The following is a 12,976-nucleotide window of genomic DNA, read 5'->3' on the forward strand; positions in this document are numbered from 1 at the left end:
TGCTCATCACTATAGGCTTAAGGGCTAGCATAGCACCTGGCACAAAGTAGGGGGTCAGGGTCATTCAAGTGAATATGATGATGGGAACTGACAAGAGAAAAATGGAGAGAAGGGGAAAGAGTCAGGAGAACTGTAGTAGATGGAATCAATAGGTTTTGCTGATTTACTGGGTGTGGAGGCTTACGGAGCTAAGGCACACCCTGAACCAAGCCGAGAAATACCTCAGGAGGAGGGGTTTGGGAAGTAGGGGAAGATGAACTCCATTTTAAACTTGCTCTGTTATTTTTATTTTTGTGTGGAGGTATAATTTACATACAGGGAAGTGCATAGGTCTTAACTGCACAGTTAGATAGCCTTGGACAGGTAGAATCTGCTGGCTTTGAGGCGGCTGTAACACATCCAGGTGGAGGTATTCTGAAGATGGTCAGAAGTATGTGTTGGAGGAGAGATTTTGACGCTAGAGATTGAGTTCTGGGGTCCTTTGAGAAGTGGTCCCGGGGATGCAGATGAGGTGGCTCCTTGAGGATGAGAAGCCCAAGGATCCATTTTTTGATCTAAAAGACCAAATACACTCATGAAAGCAGTCATCCACTCCCTGAGAGTCCGTCAATTGCTTCCTGAGTGAGTGACGGGGCTCCTATTCCCGGTAATTATGGTCAGTACATACCACACCTGAGGAAAGAATGCTAAGATAAACAAAAATGACTCATGGACCAATATCAAAACTGAAAATTACATTAACCATGCCATCTATTAGCTTCCGAAACAGCAGAGTCATTTTCTTATTAACCCATTAGGCAAATAAATGTTTTTGGCTGGAGGTTAGCATTCATTTCCCCCTAAAGTATACTGCATTTAATTAAATGTATAGGAAAAATTCTATTGGCCTTAGGAGTTATGGTGATGTGGTGGGAATATCTCTAGTCTGGAAGTCTAGACATCTTTGGTTCTTTTTCCAGCTCTCTCTGGACAAAGAGAGAACTTTTCTAGGTCTCTCTTGACCTAGGGCAAGACACTTGGCCTCTCTGAGCCTCAGATTTTCCTTGTAACCTGAAAAAATATTAACCTCGAACCCTGTACTCACTTGACTCCTCAACAAATATTTTTCAAGTTTCTACTCTGTTCTTGGATTTGACCTGCTTAAGAATCCCTGCTCAAACAGTTCTTTGCTCTGGCCTCTGGCCAGATAGCCATCACTCTCAATTTGAAAGTATGCCTTTACACTAGAAAGTGTTCTTTACACTAGAGGATGAAAAAATGAGGTATGCACAACTCAGCTTCTTTACAGGAATTTTGTCCTGGCTCAGACAACTGGGTATAATAGTGTCAATCTGGGGATGCAGAGGGAACACTGGGATTGGAGTTGAATAGACCTGGGTTTGGGTCCCAGTTCTGCCACTTATCAGTCTGTGACCTGGAATAAGTTGCCTGGGTTCTCTGAGCCTTACTTTCCTCATCTGTGAAATGGGGTTAATGATACTCACCTCCTTGTTGTTTTGAGAAATAAGATGATGTATGTGGAAATGCTTCGTGATTTTCTTCCCTATTATCCTAGCAAGCAGCAATTGCCCCATGCCTTTCTTCACCTCAAATATTCCAAGTATCCAAGCCATTCACCCGAGCAATGACTCAGTTTATAAACAGTTCTTGGAACTTGAAGGACCAAAGTGGCCTCACTTCTCTCAGCATACTCTTAGCAGTTTCCTTCTCATTTCATTTCATTTCAACTTGAAATCAGGTCCATTTCATCTCAACTTTGTACAAAGTGGGAATGTGGTTTCCAGCCACATTTTCACTCTTCCAATACACTGTTGATGTCCTAAGGAGGTCATTTTAATTGGATTTTATTGATAATGCGTCCATATAGACCATGACAACCGAAAGGATCTAGAAATCATGTCATGAGGTCCAATTGCCTTATAATGAAGATTCCGAGGCTGAGAATAGGGAATTGACTTGCTCCAGGTAACCTGGTGGTAGATTGACATATAGGTCTCCCGATTCCTGGTCTAGTAGTTCTCTTTCCCCTAAACCACAGAATCTTTCCAATCCTGAGCTATTTAAACTGTTTGTATCTCAAGTGATCTGAAAGCTATTTGCTTAATCCACAAGGGTTCTCCTTGCCCTTCTGTGCTGAAGGACATTCACTAATTTAGACAACTGTCATGTCCTTTCATGGGAATTCAGTAAGGTAAACTGTGGCACAATGAGGGACAGCAAAAACCACAAGGAGATCACAAGTATGTGGCAACTCAAATTAGAGTTGAGACAGAATATGCGTTATCGGAAAAAAAGACTTCAGGGCCCTTGGATGGAAAATGGACTGCGAACTCTTTAGTCCACAGAACACTGATACAGAGAGAGAAGCAATAAGGGTTCCCACATGGTGCTCTCGTCTTTGAAATTGATCAGGGTCATGAGCAAGCCACCACGATACAGACAGCTCTGGGTGACAGTGGAGGCAATTTTGGTGACACTGTATGAGGCCTCCCATGCACATCTCTTCCTCCCTCCCTTTCTCCTTTTCTTTCTTCTCCAAACTTATCTTGAGCACTTTTTTTTTTTTAAAGAAGATGTTGGGGGTAGGAGTTAATTAATTAATTAATTAATTTTGCTGTATTGGGTCTTTGTTTCTGTGCGAGGGCTTTCTCTAGTTGTGGCAAGTGGGGGCCACTCTTCATCGCAGTGCACGGGCCTCTCACTATCGCAGCCTCTCTTGTTGCGGAGCACAGGCTCCAGACGCGCAGGCTCAGTAGTTGTGGCTCACGGGCCTAGTTGCTCCGCGGCATGTGGGATCTTCCCAGGCCAGGCCTCGAACCTGTGTCCCCTGCATTAGCAGGCAGACTCTCAATCACTGCACCGCCAGGGAAGCCCTATCTTGAGCACTTTTAATATACCAGGTCTTACATTAGTTCCTTAACCCTGCTTTCTTTTTCCTTGGTCTCCCTTTAGAAACTCGTCTGTCTTTCTTATTCATCTCCCCACCTTTTTTCCTCTTCCTCCTTCTCTTCCACTTGTTTCCCCCTCTTCCAGGTGTCTTTCTTTCATCGATAACCCGGAAGTCAGCTGTGGTCTCCTGGTACATGAGATCCAGATAATATTCATAATCCTCATTCCATGCCCTGTAGAATTCCAAAGCCTTTCCAGATTTCTGAACACTCTCATGGGAGGTGGTCACCTCTGACTTCAAACTCTGAACTTCTCTGAATTTACTTGGTTGATAGGCCATTTCACCACCAACACAGTCCCCCGACCCCCAGTCCCTTGCCAGTTGATTCTGACATGAAACTCTGATTTTTACGCAAAAAATGATGCAACAACACTGTAGTGGATTGAATAGTGTCCCCCGCAAATTCATACCCGTCCAGAACATCAGAGTTGGCCTTATTTGGAAATAGGGTCTTTGCACAGGTAATCTATCAAATTAAGATGAGGTCACAGTGGAGTAGGGTGAGCCCCAAATCCAATGACTGACGTCCTTATAAGAAGAGGAGAGGACATATCAAAGATATACAGAGAGAAAAAGACCACGTGAATATGGAGGCAGAAGTGTAGTGATGTAGCTATAAGCCAAGGAATGTCAAGGATTTCCAGGAGCCACCAGAAGCTGGGCGAGAGGCAAGGAAGGGTTCTTCCCTAGAGTGTCAGATGAAGCATGGTCCTGCTGAAACCTTGATTTGGGAATTCTAGCCTCCAGACTTGGGAGAGAATAAATTTCTGTTGTTTTAAGCCACCAGTTTGTGGTACTTTGTTACAGCAGTCCTAGGAAACTAATACAAACACTGTTTTCATTTGTGTATGGAGTCAAAATTTACTGAGGATTTGAGAGTGGAGGGTGGGACAGAGAGTGATTTACATTTCAGCTCTCCATCCCTGCTGTTTCAGTAGGTCCTCTGCCACCCCCTATTCTTCCTCTTCCATTCAACTTGCCTCTTTGTCCCTGCTTCCCATGAAGTCCACGAACTCCAGATTCATCTGGCTCTAGGATGCAGAATGCCTACTCTCAAACTCAGCTCCCAGCTCACCATTCAGGCCAAAACCCCTCCAGATACTCAGCTGCACAAAATACTTTGCAGGGAGTAGCGCCCAGTAGACACTGGCTAGTATTAGTATTACATCATTCTGAACCCCAAGACTCATCAGTAAATGGTTGGTTGATTGAAAATACTTTTCCTCTTAAAAGGGAAAGGTGGGTTTTAAAAACGATTTCTGTCCCCCTTTCAGAAGACATGTTCCTGCTTTACTTCCATCCTTCCGCCTGCCAGACACAATGGGATAGGTTGTTGGCCTTAACCGTAACCCTCACCCCACCCTTTAGAATGTCAGGATGTAGATGGTGGAAGCTGAGAGGGATGTGTTTGTCTGCCAGTCAGTGGATGCTGCCCTGGGCACTTCGGGGAGATACTAGAAGAATACAAGCCTGCCCTGAAGAACACTCCGGAAGACCACCCTTGGCTTCTCTTCTTTAAAAGCTTTGTTCAGCTTGTTTGATCTCTCGCATCTTCTAATAATAATCTCTTGCATTCTATTTCCTCCTTACAATATTTCCTCTTCTCCTATGTACCTATAGGAGCTTTTAAATGTTCTGTCACCCTTATTATTCTATTTTTTTATGCTTGTAAATTTCTAAGACCCATGGGGTGGTTGTTCTTTCCAATTTTTATGGGATATACAGGAAACTTAAGTCTAGAGGTAAAGTAAATTGCCCAAGATCATCTGTGTTTAAGTGACAGAGCTTGCCCCAAACTGCAGACTGGTGCCCTTCCTGCAAATGTCATGGACTTTCTTCGAGTGGTTGTGAACTGCAGCCTTTAGTCTAGAAAAATCCACTTAATTCAGACTAGCCATCTTCTTGTTGGAGCAAGAGCTCTGGATACGTCCGCTTGATTCCCTTTAGACACCACTTTGTGTTTTAGGAACTGATTTCTAGCCTGATTTTAAATTAGGTTTATTAGTTGGTTTGAAGAACTCTGTATTTTGACTCGGGCTTCAGAGAAATAGTTTTACTAGGTTACACGAATATTTTGAAACTCAGTCCTTACTTATTTTTCAATTCAATAAAAGTTTGCCCAAACAAAGCATCCCACAGGCGAAACTCGTGCCAGATCCCAGATGTTTAACACGTTTGCTTCAGATATTGGAGTTCATGGCCTCTTATAGTTGTTAAACCAAAAAATGTAAGACCATGGAAAGGATTTTTAATATCTAGGAGTGCTGCAAGGTCAGGCTGGATTCTGGTCAATGGCAGCAATTCAACAACCATTTTGACCACAGATTCTTCGATTTTTCGTGTGTGTGTGTGTGTGTGTGTGTGTGTGTGTGTGTGTGTGTGTGTATGTAATTTAAAAAACAATCCAAGCAGACAGTTCAATGAGGGGGAGCATGAACTCTTTAGGTTTGGTTCAATTCCACATCATTTTGGTTGATCTATGCAGAAATGTTAAAAAAAATTAAAAGTTCCTTTTCTAATCCTACTATTGACCCTCTAATTTGTAATCACTCACCTGGCTGTGCCATTCAATCAACCAACCATTTACTGATGAGTCTTGGGGTTCAGAATGATGTAATACTAATACTAGCCAGTGTCTACTGGGCACTGACTGTGCCAATCATGATGCTGTTTTCTGTGCATGTGTTATATCATTTAATCCTCACATCTTCACTACTGCCCTATTACCACCTTGGTCCCAGCGACCCATCTCCCTCACCTCTATTCTAGTTCATCAGCTAGCAGTTTCTCTGCTTCCACCTTTCCTCCTGCTCTCTACAATCTATTCTCAACCCAGCAGCTGATCTATATAAATGTTAAATCAGTTCATGTCATTCCTCTACTCCAAATCCTCCAGTGGCTTCTCAGTCTATTCAGAGTAAAAGCAAATGTCTTTACAATGGCCCACACTATCTCCTTTTACCCCGAATCCCACCCCATATTCCTCTGTCCCCAGTTTCTACTCTTCTTCCTCTCTTCTCTCACCCAGTGCCTCTGGCCCTCTCACTGTTCTGAGAGAACAGTGAGAAATGCAAACATGCCTTTCTTCTGTATGGCTTACATATTATATTACATCTATTAAGGTAGGAAAGTGGGAGATGATTTGTTTCAAACAATTAACAACAATTTAGTGATCTATTGGTGGGGATAAAAGAAAAATCCAAAGCCCACAATAATTCATTTTTTTCAACAATCTTTAACTGTAGGAAATTTGACCAAAGACAGATTTCCCTTACAAATTAAAAGTCAAGGTTAGTGAGGCAAAACATTTTTATCCCAATGGAATATATTTATTATTGTTGGGAGATTGTTCATTTTCACCTACTGTACAACGCTAAGTAGGGATTTTTATGTTATGGGCATCTAATGCTTACAATTAACTTACTGAACCATTGGATAAATAACGATACCCAAAAACTAAGCTTCTTTTGAATAATTGAAAAACGAATCATTTTTCAAATGTGTTTCAGACAATTCAGAACATACTTTCTGAAGCAATATACCTTTAAAATAATTTTAGTCATGTTGATGGATTTTTAAAATGAAGTATTGACCACTTTCTTGCCTCAGTAGCCAGATTATGCTATGTGCAAAGTTTTACTTGATGATGATTCAGAATTATCACTTTAAACCTTGTGGCTACACTTTGCTATATTATAGTACAGTGTGTAGGTCTGTTTGTCCGTACACTGAATGGCCCCGGGCAACTGTGCTTCTTGAGTCCCTGTGTCTTCTTTGTAAAGTTCTATGTGGGTGATTAGGAAGGGAAAAAGGAGTCACAAATGGGCAATTTGCATCCTGAGACTTTTATGGGAGCCTTAGATGTGTTGATGCTTTGAATGGAGAAGTAAGGTTATGTGCTAGTTATAAGTGAAAGGGCCTTAGATCATTTTAATAACCTCTTTCTTCACCATCGCCTCCATCTTGATGCTTCTGCAACAGCATCCAGTGGCTGCAGAGCATTGGCTACTTTTAGAACTTGGGATCAGACACACTCTGACACATTATCTGGACCAGAGGGAGCATAACCAAAGAGTGGATGGAGGGATGGTGGACAAAAGTTCCATTCACTTCACTTTTTTTTTTTTTTTTTTTTTGCGGTATGTGGGCCTCTCACTGTTGTGGCCTCTCCCATTGCGGAGCACAGGCTCCGGACGTGCAGGCTCAGTGGCCATGGCTCACGTGCCCAGCCGCTCCGCGGCATGTGAGATCTTCCTGGACCGGGGCATGAACCCGTGTCCTCTGCATCGGCAGGCGGACTCTCAACCACTGCGCCACCAGGGAAGCCCTCACATCTTGTTTATAGGAAGTTTTGTTCACAACACTGAAATTGTCATTCAGCCCAAGATCAACTCAACGTGCCAATGAAAATATTTATATATATACTCCGCTGTTGTGGCCTTAATCATATTAATTTACATTTAAATAGTATTTTGGGGCTTCCCTTAAATAGTATTTTGGGGCTGCCCTTCCATTTTTTTTTTCCATGTCATAAACAAAATACTAAGAGGTGAGCACTTAAAGCAAATGAAAATGTATGCAAATCACAATGGGATAAAAATGCCAAAGACCCAGTTTCAAAGAATCTTACAGGGACCTAGTTTTTTGAGAACTCATATCAAGTCTCTTGTGTTTAAGGGTCAGAAACTAAACATGCATTAATTTAGGCAAAGGATGCCATTTATGGGTTTATACCTGATGTGGCTTATGTACAAGGGAACAACAGGGTGCATCTTCCCTCAGGACTGAATGGAACCAGGAAGTCTAATGCCTTTGGAAGCATATCAACTTCACTCTCTTTTATTATATATTGACTTCTTCCTAGGAGACATGGCCACCGAAGTGTCTTCTATTGCTAAAAAGAAGACTAACTGTTCTTTCCTGGCTATAGTTTGAAAAAAAAGATTCTAGAGAAAGATTGTGATTGACACTGCTCAGGTGAGATGCCTTCTCATGAACCAATCAACTGATTAGGGGAGTGAAATCATGGGAAGATATAGTAGCTTCTCCTAGGAGTACAAGTTTGGAGTGGAAGGAGGTGTGGTTCCCATGATCAGACTCTGAATAGATGTCTACTCTGGACATCCTAAACTTAATCCACAAAATTATTTTTTTTCCAGAACTATCCTATTCAATTTTGGGAAATGAAATATTTGCTGAACTCCATCACAATGTTGTGCTGTGTTTAAAGGGGTCAGCACAATGTCAAAAGTGATGAACAGGAAAACTTCAGGTAGAAAAGTTGAGTCCTCATTACTTTTAGCCAGTCCAGGAAGTGAAGAAGGAAGGTGGAATCTGGAGATGGTCCAGAGCAGTGAAAGGAAACTAGTGAAGGATGGGGAGATAGTGACTAAGAAGGGCTAAGCAAGGGCTTCCCTGGTGGTGCAGTGGTTAAGAATCCGTCTGCCAATGAAGGGTACACAGGTTCAAGCCCTGGTCTGGGAAGATGCCATGTGCCATGGAGCAACTAAGCCCATGCTCCACAACTACTGAGCCGGTGCTCTAGAGCCTGCGAGCCACAACTACTGAAGCCCGTGTGCCTAGAGCCCGCGCTCCACAACAAGAGAATCCAATGCAATGAGAAGCCCATGCACTGCAACAAAGAGTAGCCCCCGTTCGCTGCAACTAGAGAAAGCCCGCGTGCAGCAAAGGCCCAAAGCAGCCATAAATAAATCAATTAATTAAATAAGTTAAAAAAAAAAAGAAAGAAAGAGGAAGGTCTAATTGTTCCTGGAAGCCATTCTATAAACATGAGGGAACTAGATTTAGGATGATGTTCACATAATCTAGAACAGACAAAAGGGAAGAAAAACAGTCAATAATAAATGATTGAATTGTTGAATCAATCTGAAATTGAATTGTTGAATCAATCATCAATCTGTTGAAATCTGATCTACCTTTGGGCTTCCTTTTAGGTTAGACATATCAATTACCTATTGCTGTGTAACAAACCTTCCCCAAACATAGTGACTTAAAACGACATGTTATCATTATTTAGTTCATGAATCTGCAATGTCAGCTGGGCTCAGTGGGGAAGGCTTTTCTCTGCTCTATGAGGTATCAGCTGGAGCAACTCAACTAGGGGCTGGAGAATCCACTTCTAGATGGCTCACCACATAGCTGGAGAGTTGGTGCTGGCTCAGTCAATGTGAGAGTCATGGCCCTTGTCATGTGGACCTCTCCACAAACTGCTTGGGCTTCCTCAAATCATGGTGGCTGGATTCCAAGAGTAAGCGAACAGAGAGAACCAAGCAGAAATTGTATTGCTTTTATGACCTAGCCTTGGATGGCATATTCTGTTATCTCCACATTCTGTCATCTCCACAGTAGTCTCTTGGTCAGTCAGTCACTATGGTTACCCTAGACACAGGGGAGAGGACATAGATCCCAACCTTGATGAGAGGAATTTCAAAGAATTACGAGCATGTTTCAAGCCACCACGCCAGCTATTACGTTTCCTTATGTTTATGACTATTCAAGCTGGGTTTTCTGTTATTAATGGCAGAAAACATTCTTATTGATAGAATTAGTGTCATCTCAGCTGTGGGCAGCAGAAGGTCTTATATTAACCACTCTCAATCACAATACCAATTGTAATATGTTTACTAATAATTAGTTACTAATAATTTAATACTTAGGTTTTGAAACTAATTTTTTTTTTGCAAAGCAGAGCGGAATAAAGCTTACCACTATAATAGTGTAAGAGTCATTTATTTTAATTCTAGTAGACTTCTCTGAATGGGTGATAAGAGGATGGCATCAGAGCAAGGATATAGTTCATGGGAGCGTTACTCCAGGTTGAGAGCTATTGGCCTAGATGCCTCTTTGAGGCATCTCCTTCTAAGATTTGGAAGGAGACTTGGAGTTTGTGTACTAAAGGGTCAAATTCATTTCCTTCTCTGCATGTGCTGTAGCTAAGCCAGTGAGGTTAAAGACTTGGGATCACATTTGATATTCTCTTTCTAATTCCGATGATCTTTTTGTGGGCAAAGGAAGGAATAAAGGAATTCTTCTTGATCATCTGCATTGTTCTACCCCACAATGAACTCTAATAAAACAAATCATTTTTAAGTGTCCACTGTGTTCTTAGCACTCTGCTAGGCGTTGCAGATATCATGATGATAAGATGTGGTTCTCTAGAAACCTAGAAAATAAATAGAAGGCAATAGAAGGCAATTGGAGAGCATCAGGAGGCTATTTAAAATTAAGGGCTAAACCTGGAGCTCAGAGACCTGGTAGGGACTGAGGGGTGTTGGGCTGCTTCAGGTCCTGACCTTTCTGAGGTCCACTTGTTCAGATCCTGAGTTCCTATATGTTTCCATTGTTCTCTTACCAGGATAGGGCTGGGACTAGGATCCCATCCACTTTCAGTTGAATGAATCTGAGTGGATTTCTATTACTTATAACCATCAGAGCTTTGTCTAGAACAAGTCAAGTATTTATAGATGAGGTGGTAATTTCCATGGGCCTTGAGGAATGGCTTGGGTTTATGTGAAAACAACTACGCCTGGGCTTCACAGTTTACCAATCAAGCCTGCGATTTCATAAAATAAGCTTGACTTTTAGCGTCACAAACAACCTTGGGTTAAATCCTGGCTCCTTGATCACTTCTTTGTGATCTTGGAAAGGTTACTTATCTGTAAAGTTTAGATATCTTCTCTGCAGGGTTTTTGCAAGAATTTTAAAAAGTGTATGTATATGAACCGTTAACACAGTGCTTGGCACATGGTAAGTCAATGAAGAATGGCAGCTAGTATCATTCCAAACATATTTGGATGGGAGATGAGAAGTAATTTTCAACCTTGTTTCCAGTAACGTAAAGTGGTTTTGATTGAGTCATTTTGTATTTCTCGACATTTTTAAAGTGACTTTCTATGTTTAGGGGGGTGTGAACCTGTGTGCACATGTGTTTGTTTGGCGAGGGCACTGTTTATCTCCTGTTTCCCCCTTTCCTTTTGAAGTTGTAGTCACTCTGTTTTTGGACTAGTTATTGTTATTAATCAGACAGGCAGTATGTGATGAACAGGAGCGATGAGTTGGTCAGACTGCCAAGCAAGTTCATGTTTTGCCGGAAACGCCAAGTTGTTTCCTGAGGGGATGTTTTTCAGGAATGGAAGGGTATGCTTCACTGGCCTTCACAGACCCTGTCCTGTCCCCTGAGTGCTGTCACCTCGCGGAGTGATAGGATAGCTCTTTAAAAGCCAGTGCACGGAGATGCTGTCCAGCTGTGCTGGAAGTGCGCTTGCATTGTTGTTGTTGTTTCTCCTTCTGGTAAATGAAACCCACATCAAGTGGGAAATGGATTGCTGACCTCCCACATTTCCTCAAAAAATATCCCAACATTTTGAGTCCCATCATAAACTAGCAGGGTGGGAGAGGCTAGTGAAAGGCAGGGAGAGGAAGGAATGTCTGAAAAAAATGGGATTGTAAAGTGTTTTGAGACCCCCCCACACACACATTACTAATTCGTATAAAGACTAATGCATATTTCAAACTAACAGATTAAGAAGCAATTATCGTAAAAATATGGTTCCTCTGCCAACCGCGTTTATTCATGAAGTCTCCTTATGGACTTGGAGCGGATTTAAAGAGAGGGGAAGAAAGTCTTGGCATTCTAAGCTGCCTGGGGATTTTGCTGGGCATATGAGTTTTCCTAAAACTCTGATGAAAGCAAAACTCACACATGATAGGTTTTCAATTTTATTTCAAATAATGATTTTCAGTTGCATTTGTAAACAACCATTAATATTCAGAAGTAGCCTTCTGAAGAGTTAAAAATCTTTCTCTCCTCTGCTGTGGCAAATATTTAGATTTTACGTCTAACCAGAAGAACAGAAACAGTCAAACAGGATTTTACCGAGGCTGGGGAACTGAATCCTCTGACTTACCATTGGTCCAGTTGGTGACCCCAAGTGACTTGGGAGGGGAATCCTGGGCATGCTGGTCTGGAACTCTGGGGCCACAGTGGGGTAAGAGCACCTCCTCCACCCCATCCCAGAAAATCATGGCTGGAGGGTATGTCAGGCAATTATTGCTGTGTAACAAATAGTCCCCAGATGCCATAATATAAAATGACAATCATCTATTATTTCTCACCTGTCTGCTTGTCAGCTAGGGATTAGCTCCTCTAGTCTGGGCTTATCTGGGATGCTCTGTGTCCCTCCTCCTCCTTGGACCAGGTGGCTGGCCCAGGCAAAATTTTCTCACAGCATTGCTAGAAGCACAAGAAGGCAAGCAGAAACATCTGAGGCCTCTTCAGGCCTAGGCTCAGAACTTGAACACTATTCAATTTCATTTTATTGGTCAAAGCAAGTGACATGGCTGAACTTATAATCAAGGGGTAGGGAAATATATTCCACTCCTTGAGTGGAAGGAACTTCAAAGTCATGGCAAAGAGTATGGATACAGTGAGGGCTGAAGCCAGTACTGTAATCTACTACAGAGAAGAAGGCCTGTAACCCTGACTGTACACTTGGTGAGTGGAATCACACAGCTTATCTGCAACTGTGACAGACCACTCTGTTCTGTGGTATTGATGATGGCAATCATAACTTGATGCTATTAATCAATCAGTATTCCTCCTAACTCTTCTAATTTTGGTTCCATATCCCTCCCCAGACAACCTTCTGATTATCATTTAGCTTCCTGTATGGCTGTTTCTGCAGGGTGTAGTATTTTCACCTTTAGATACAAATGTCTGGGACCTAGAATAATTCTATTTCTTATGTTATTTTAATAGACAGGCCCTATTAATATTAATAGGCCCTATTGTCTAGTTCACCCTCTAGTGAGCCTGGCTGAGTCTTCTTCTTTAACAGAGTTTAACTTAGTAAGCTGCAGGGGAGGAGAAACAAGTTTCTGAGCTTGAAAAGCTGAAAGTCAGTTTCCATACTATGATAAATTCACACTATGTAACCAGTGGGCAAGTAACCACCTTTTTGGGGAACCCTCTACCATGGTGTAATTTTTTGCCCAGATTTCCATAGT

This window comes from Lagenorhynchus albirostris, chromosome 1 (assembly GCF_949774975.1).
Source record: "Lagenorhynchus albirostris chromosome 1, mLagAlb1.1, whole genome shotgun sequence".
NCBI classification, from domain to species: Eukaryota; Metazoa; Chordata; class Mammalia; order Artiodactyla; family Delphinidae; genus Lagenorhynchus; species Lagenorhynchus albirostris.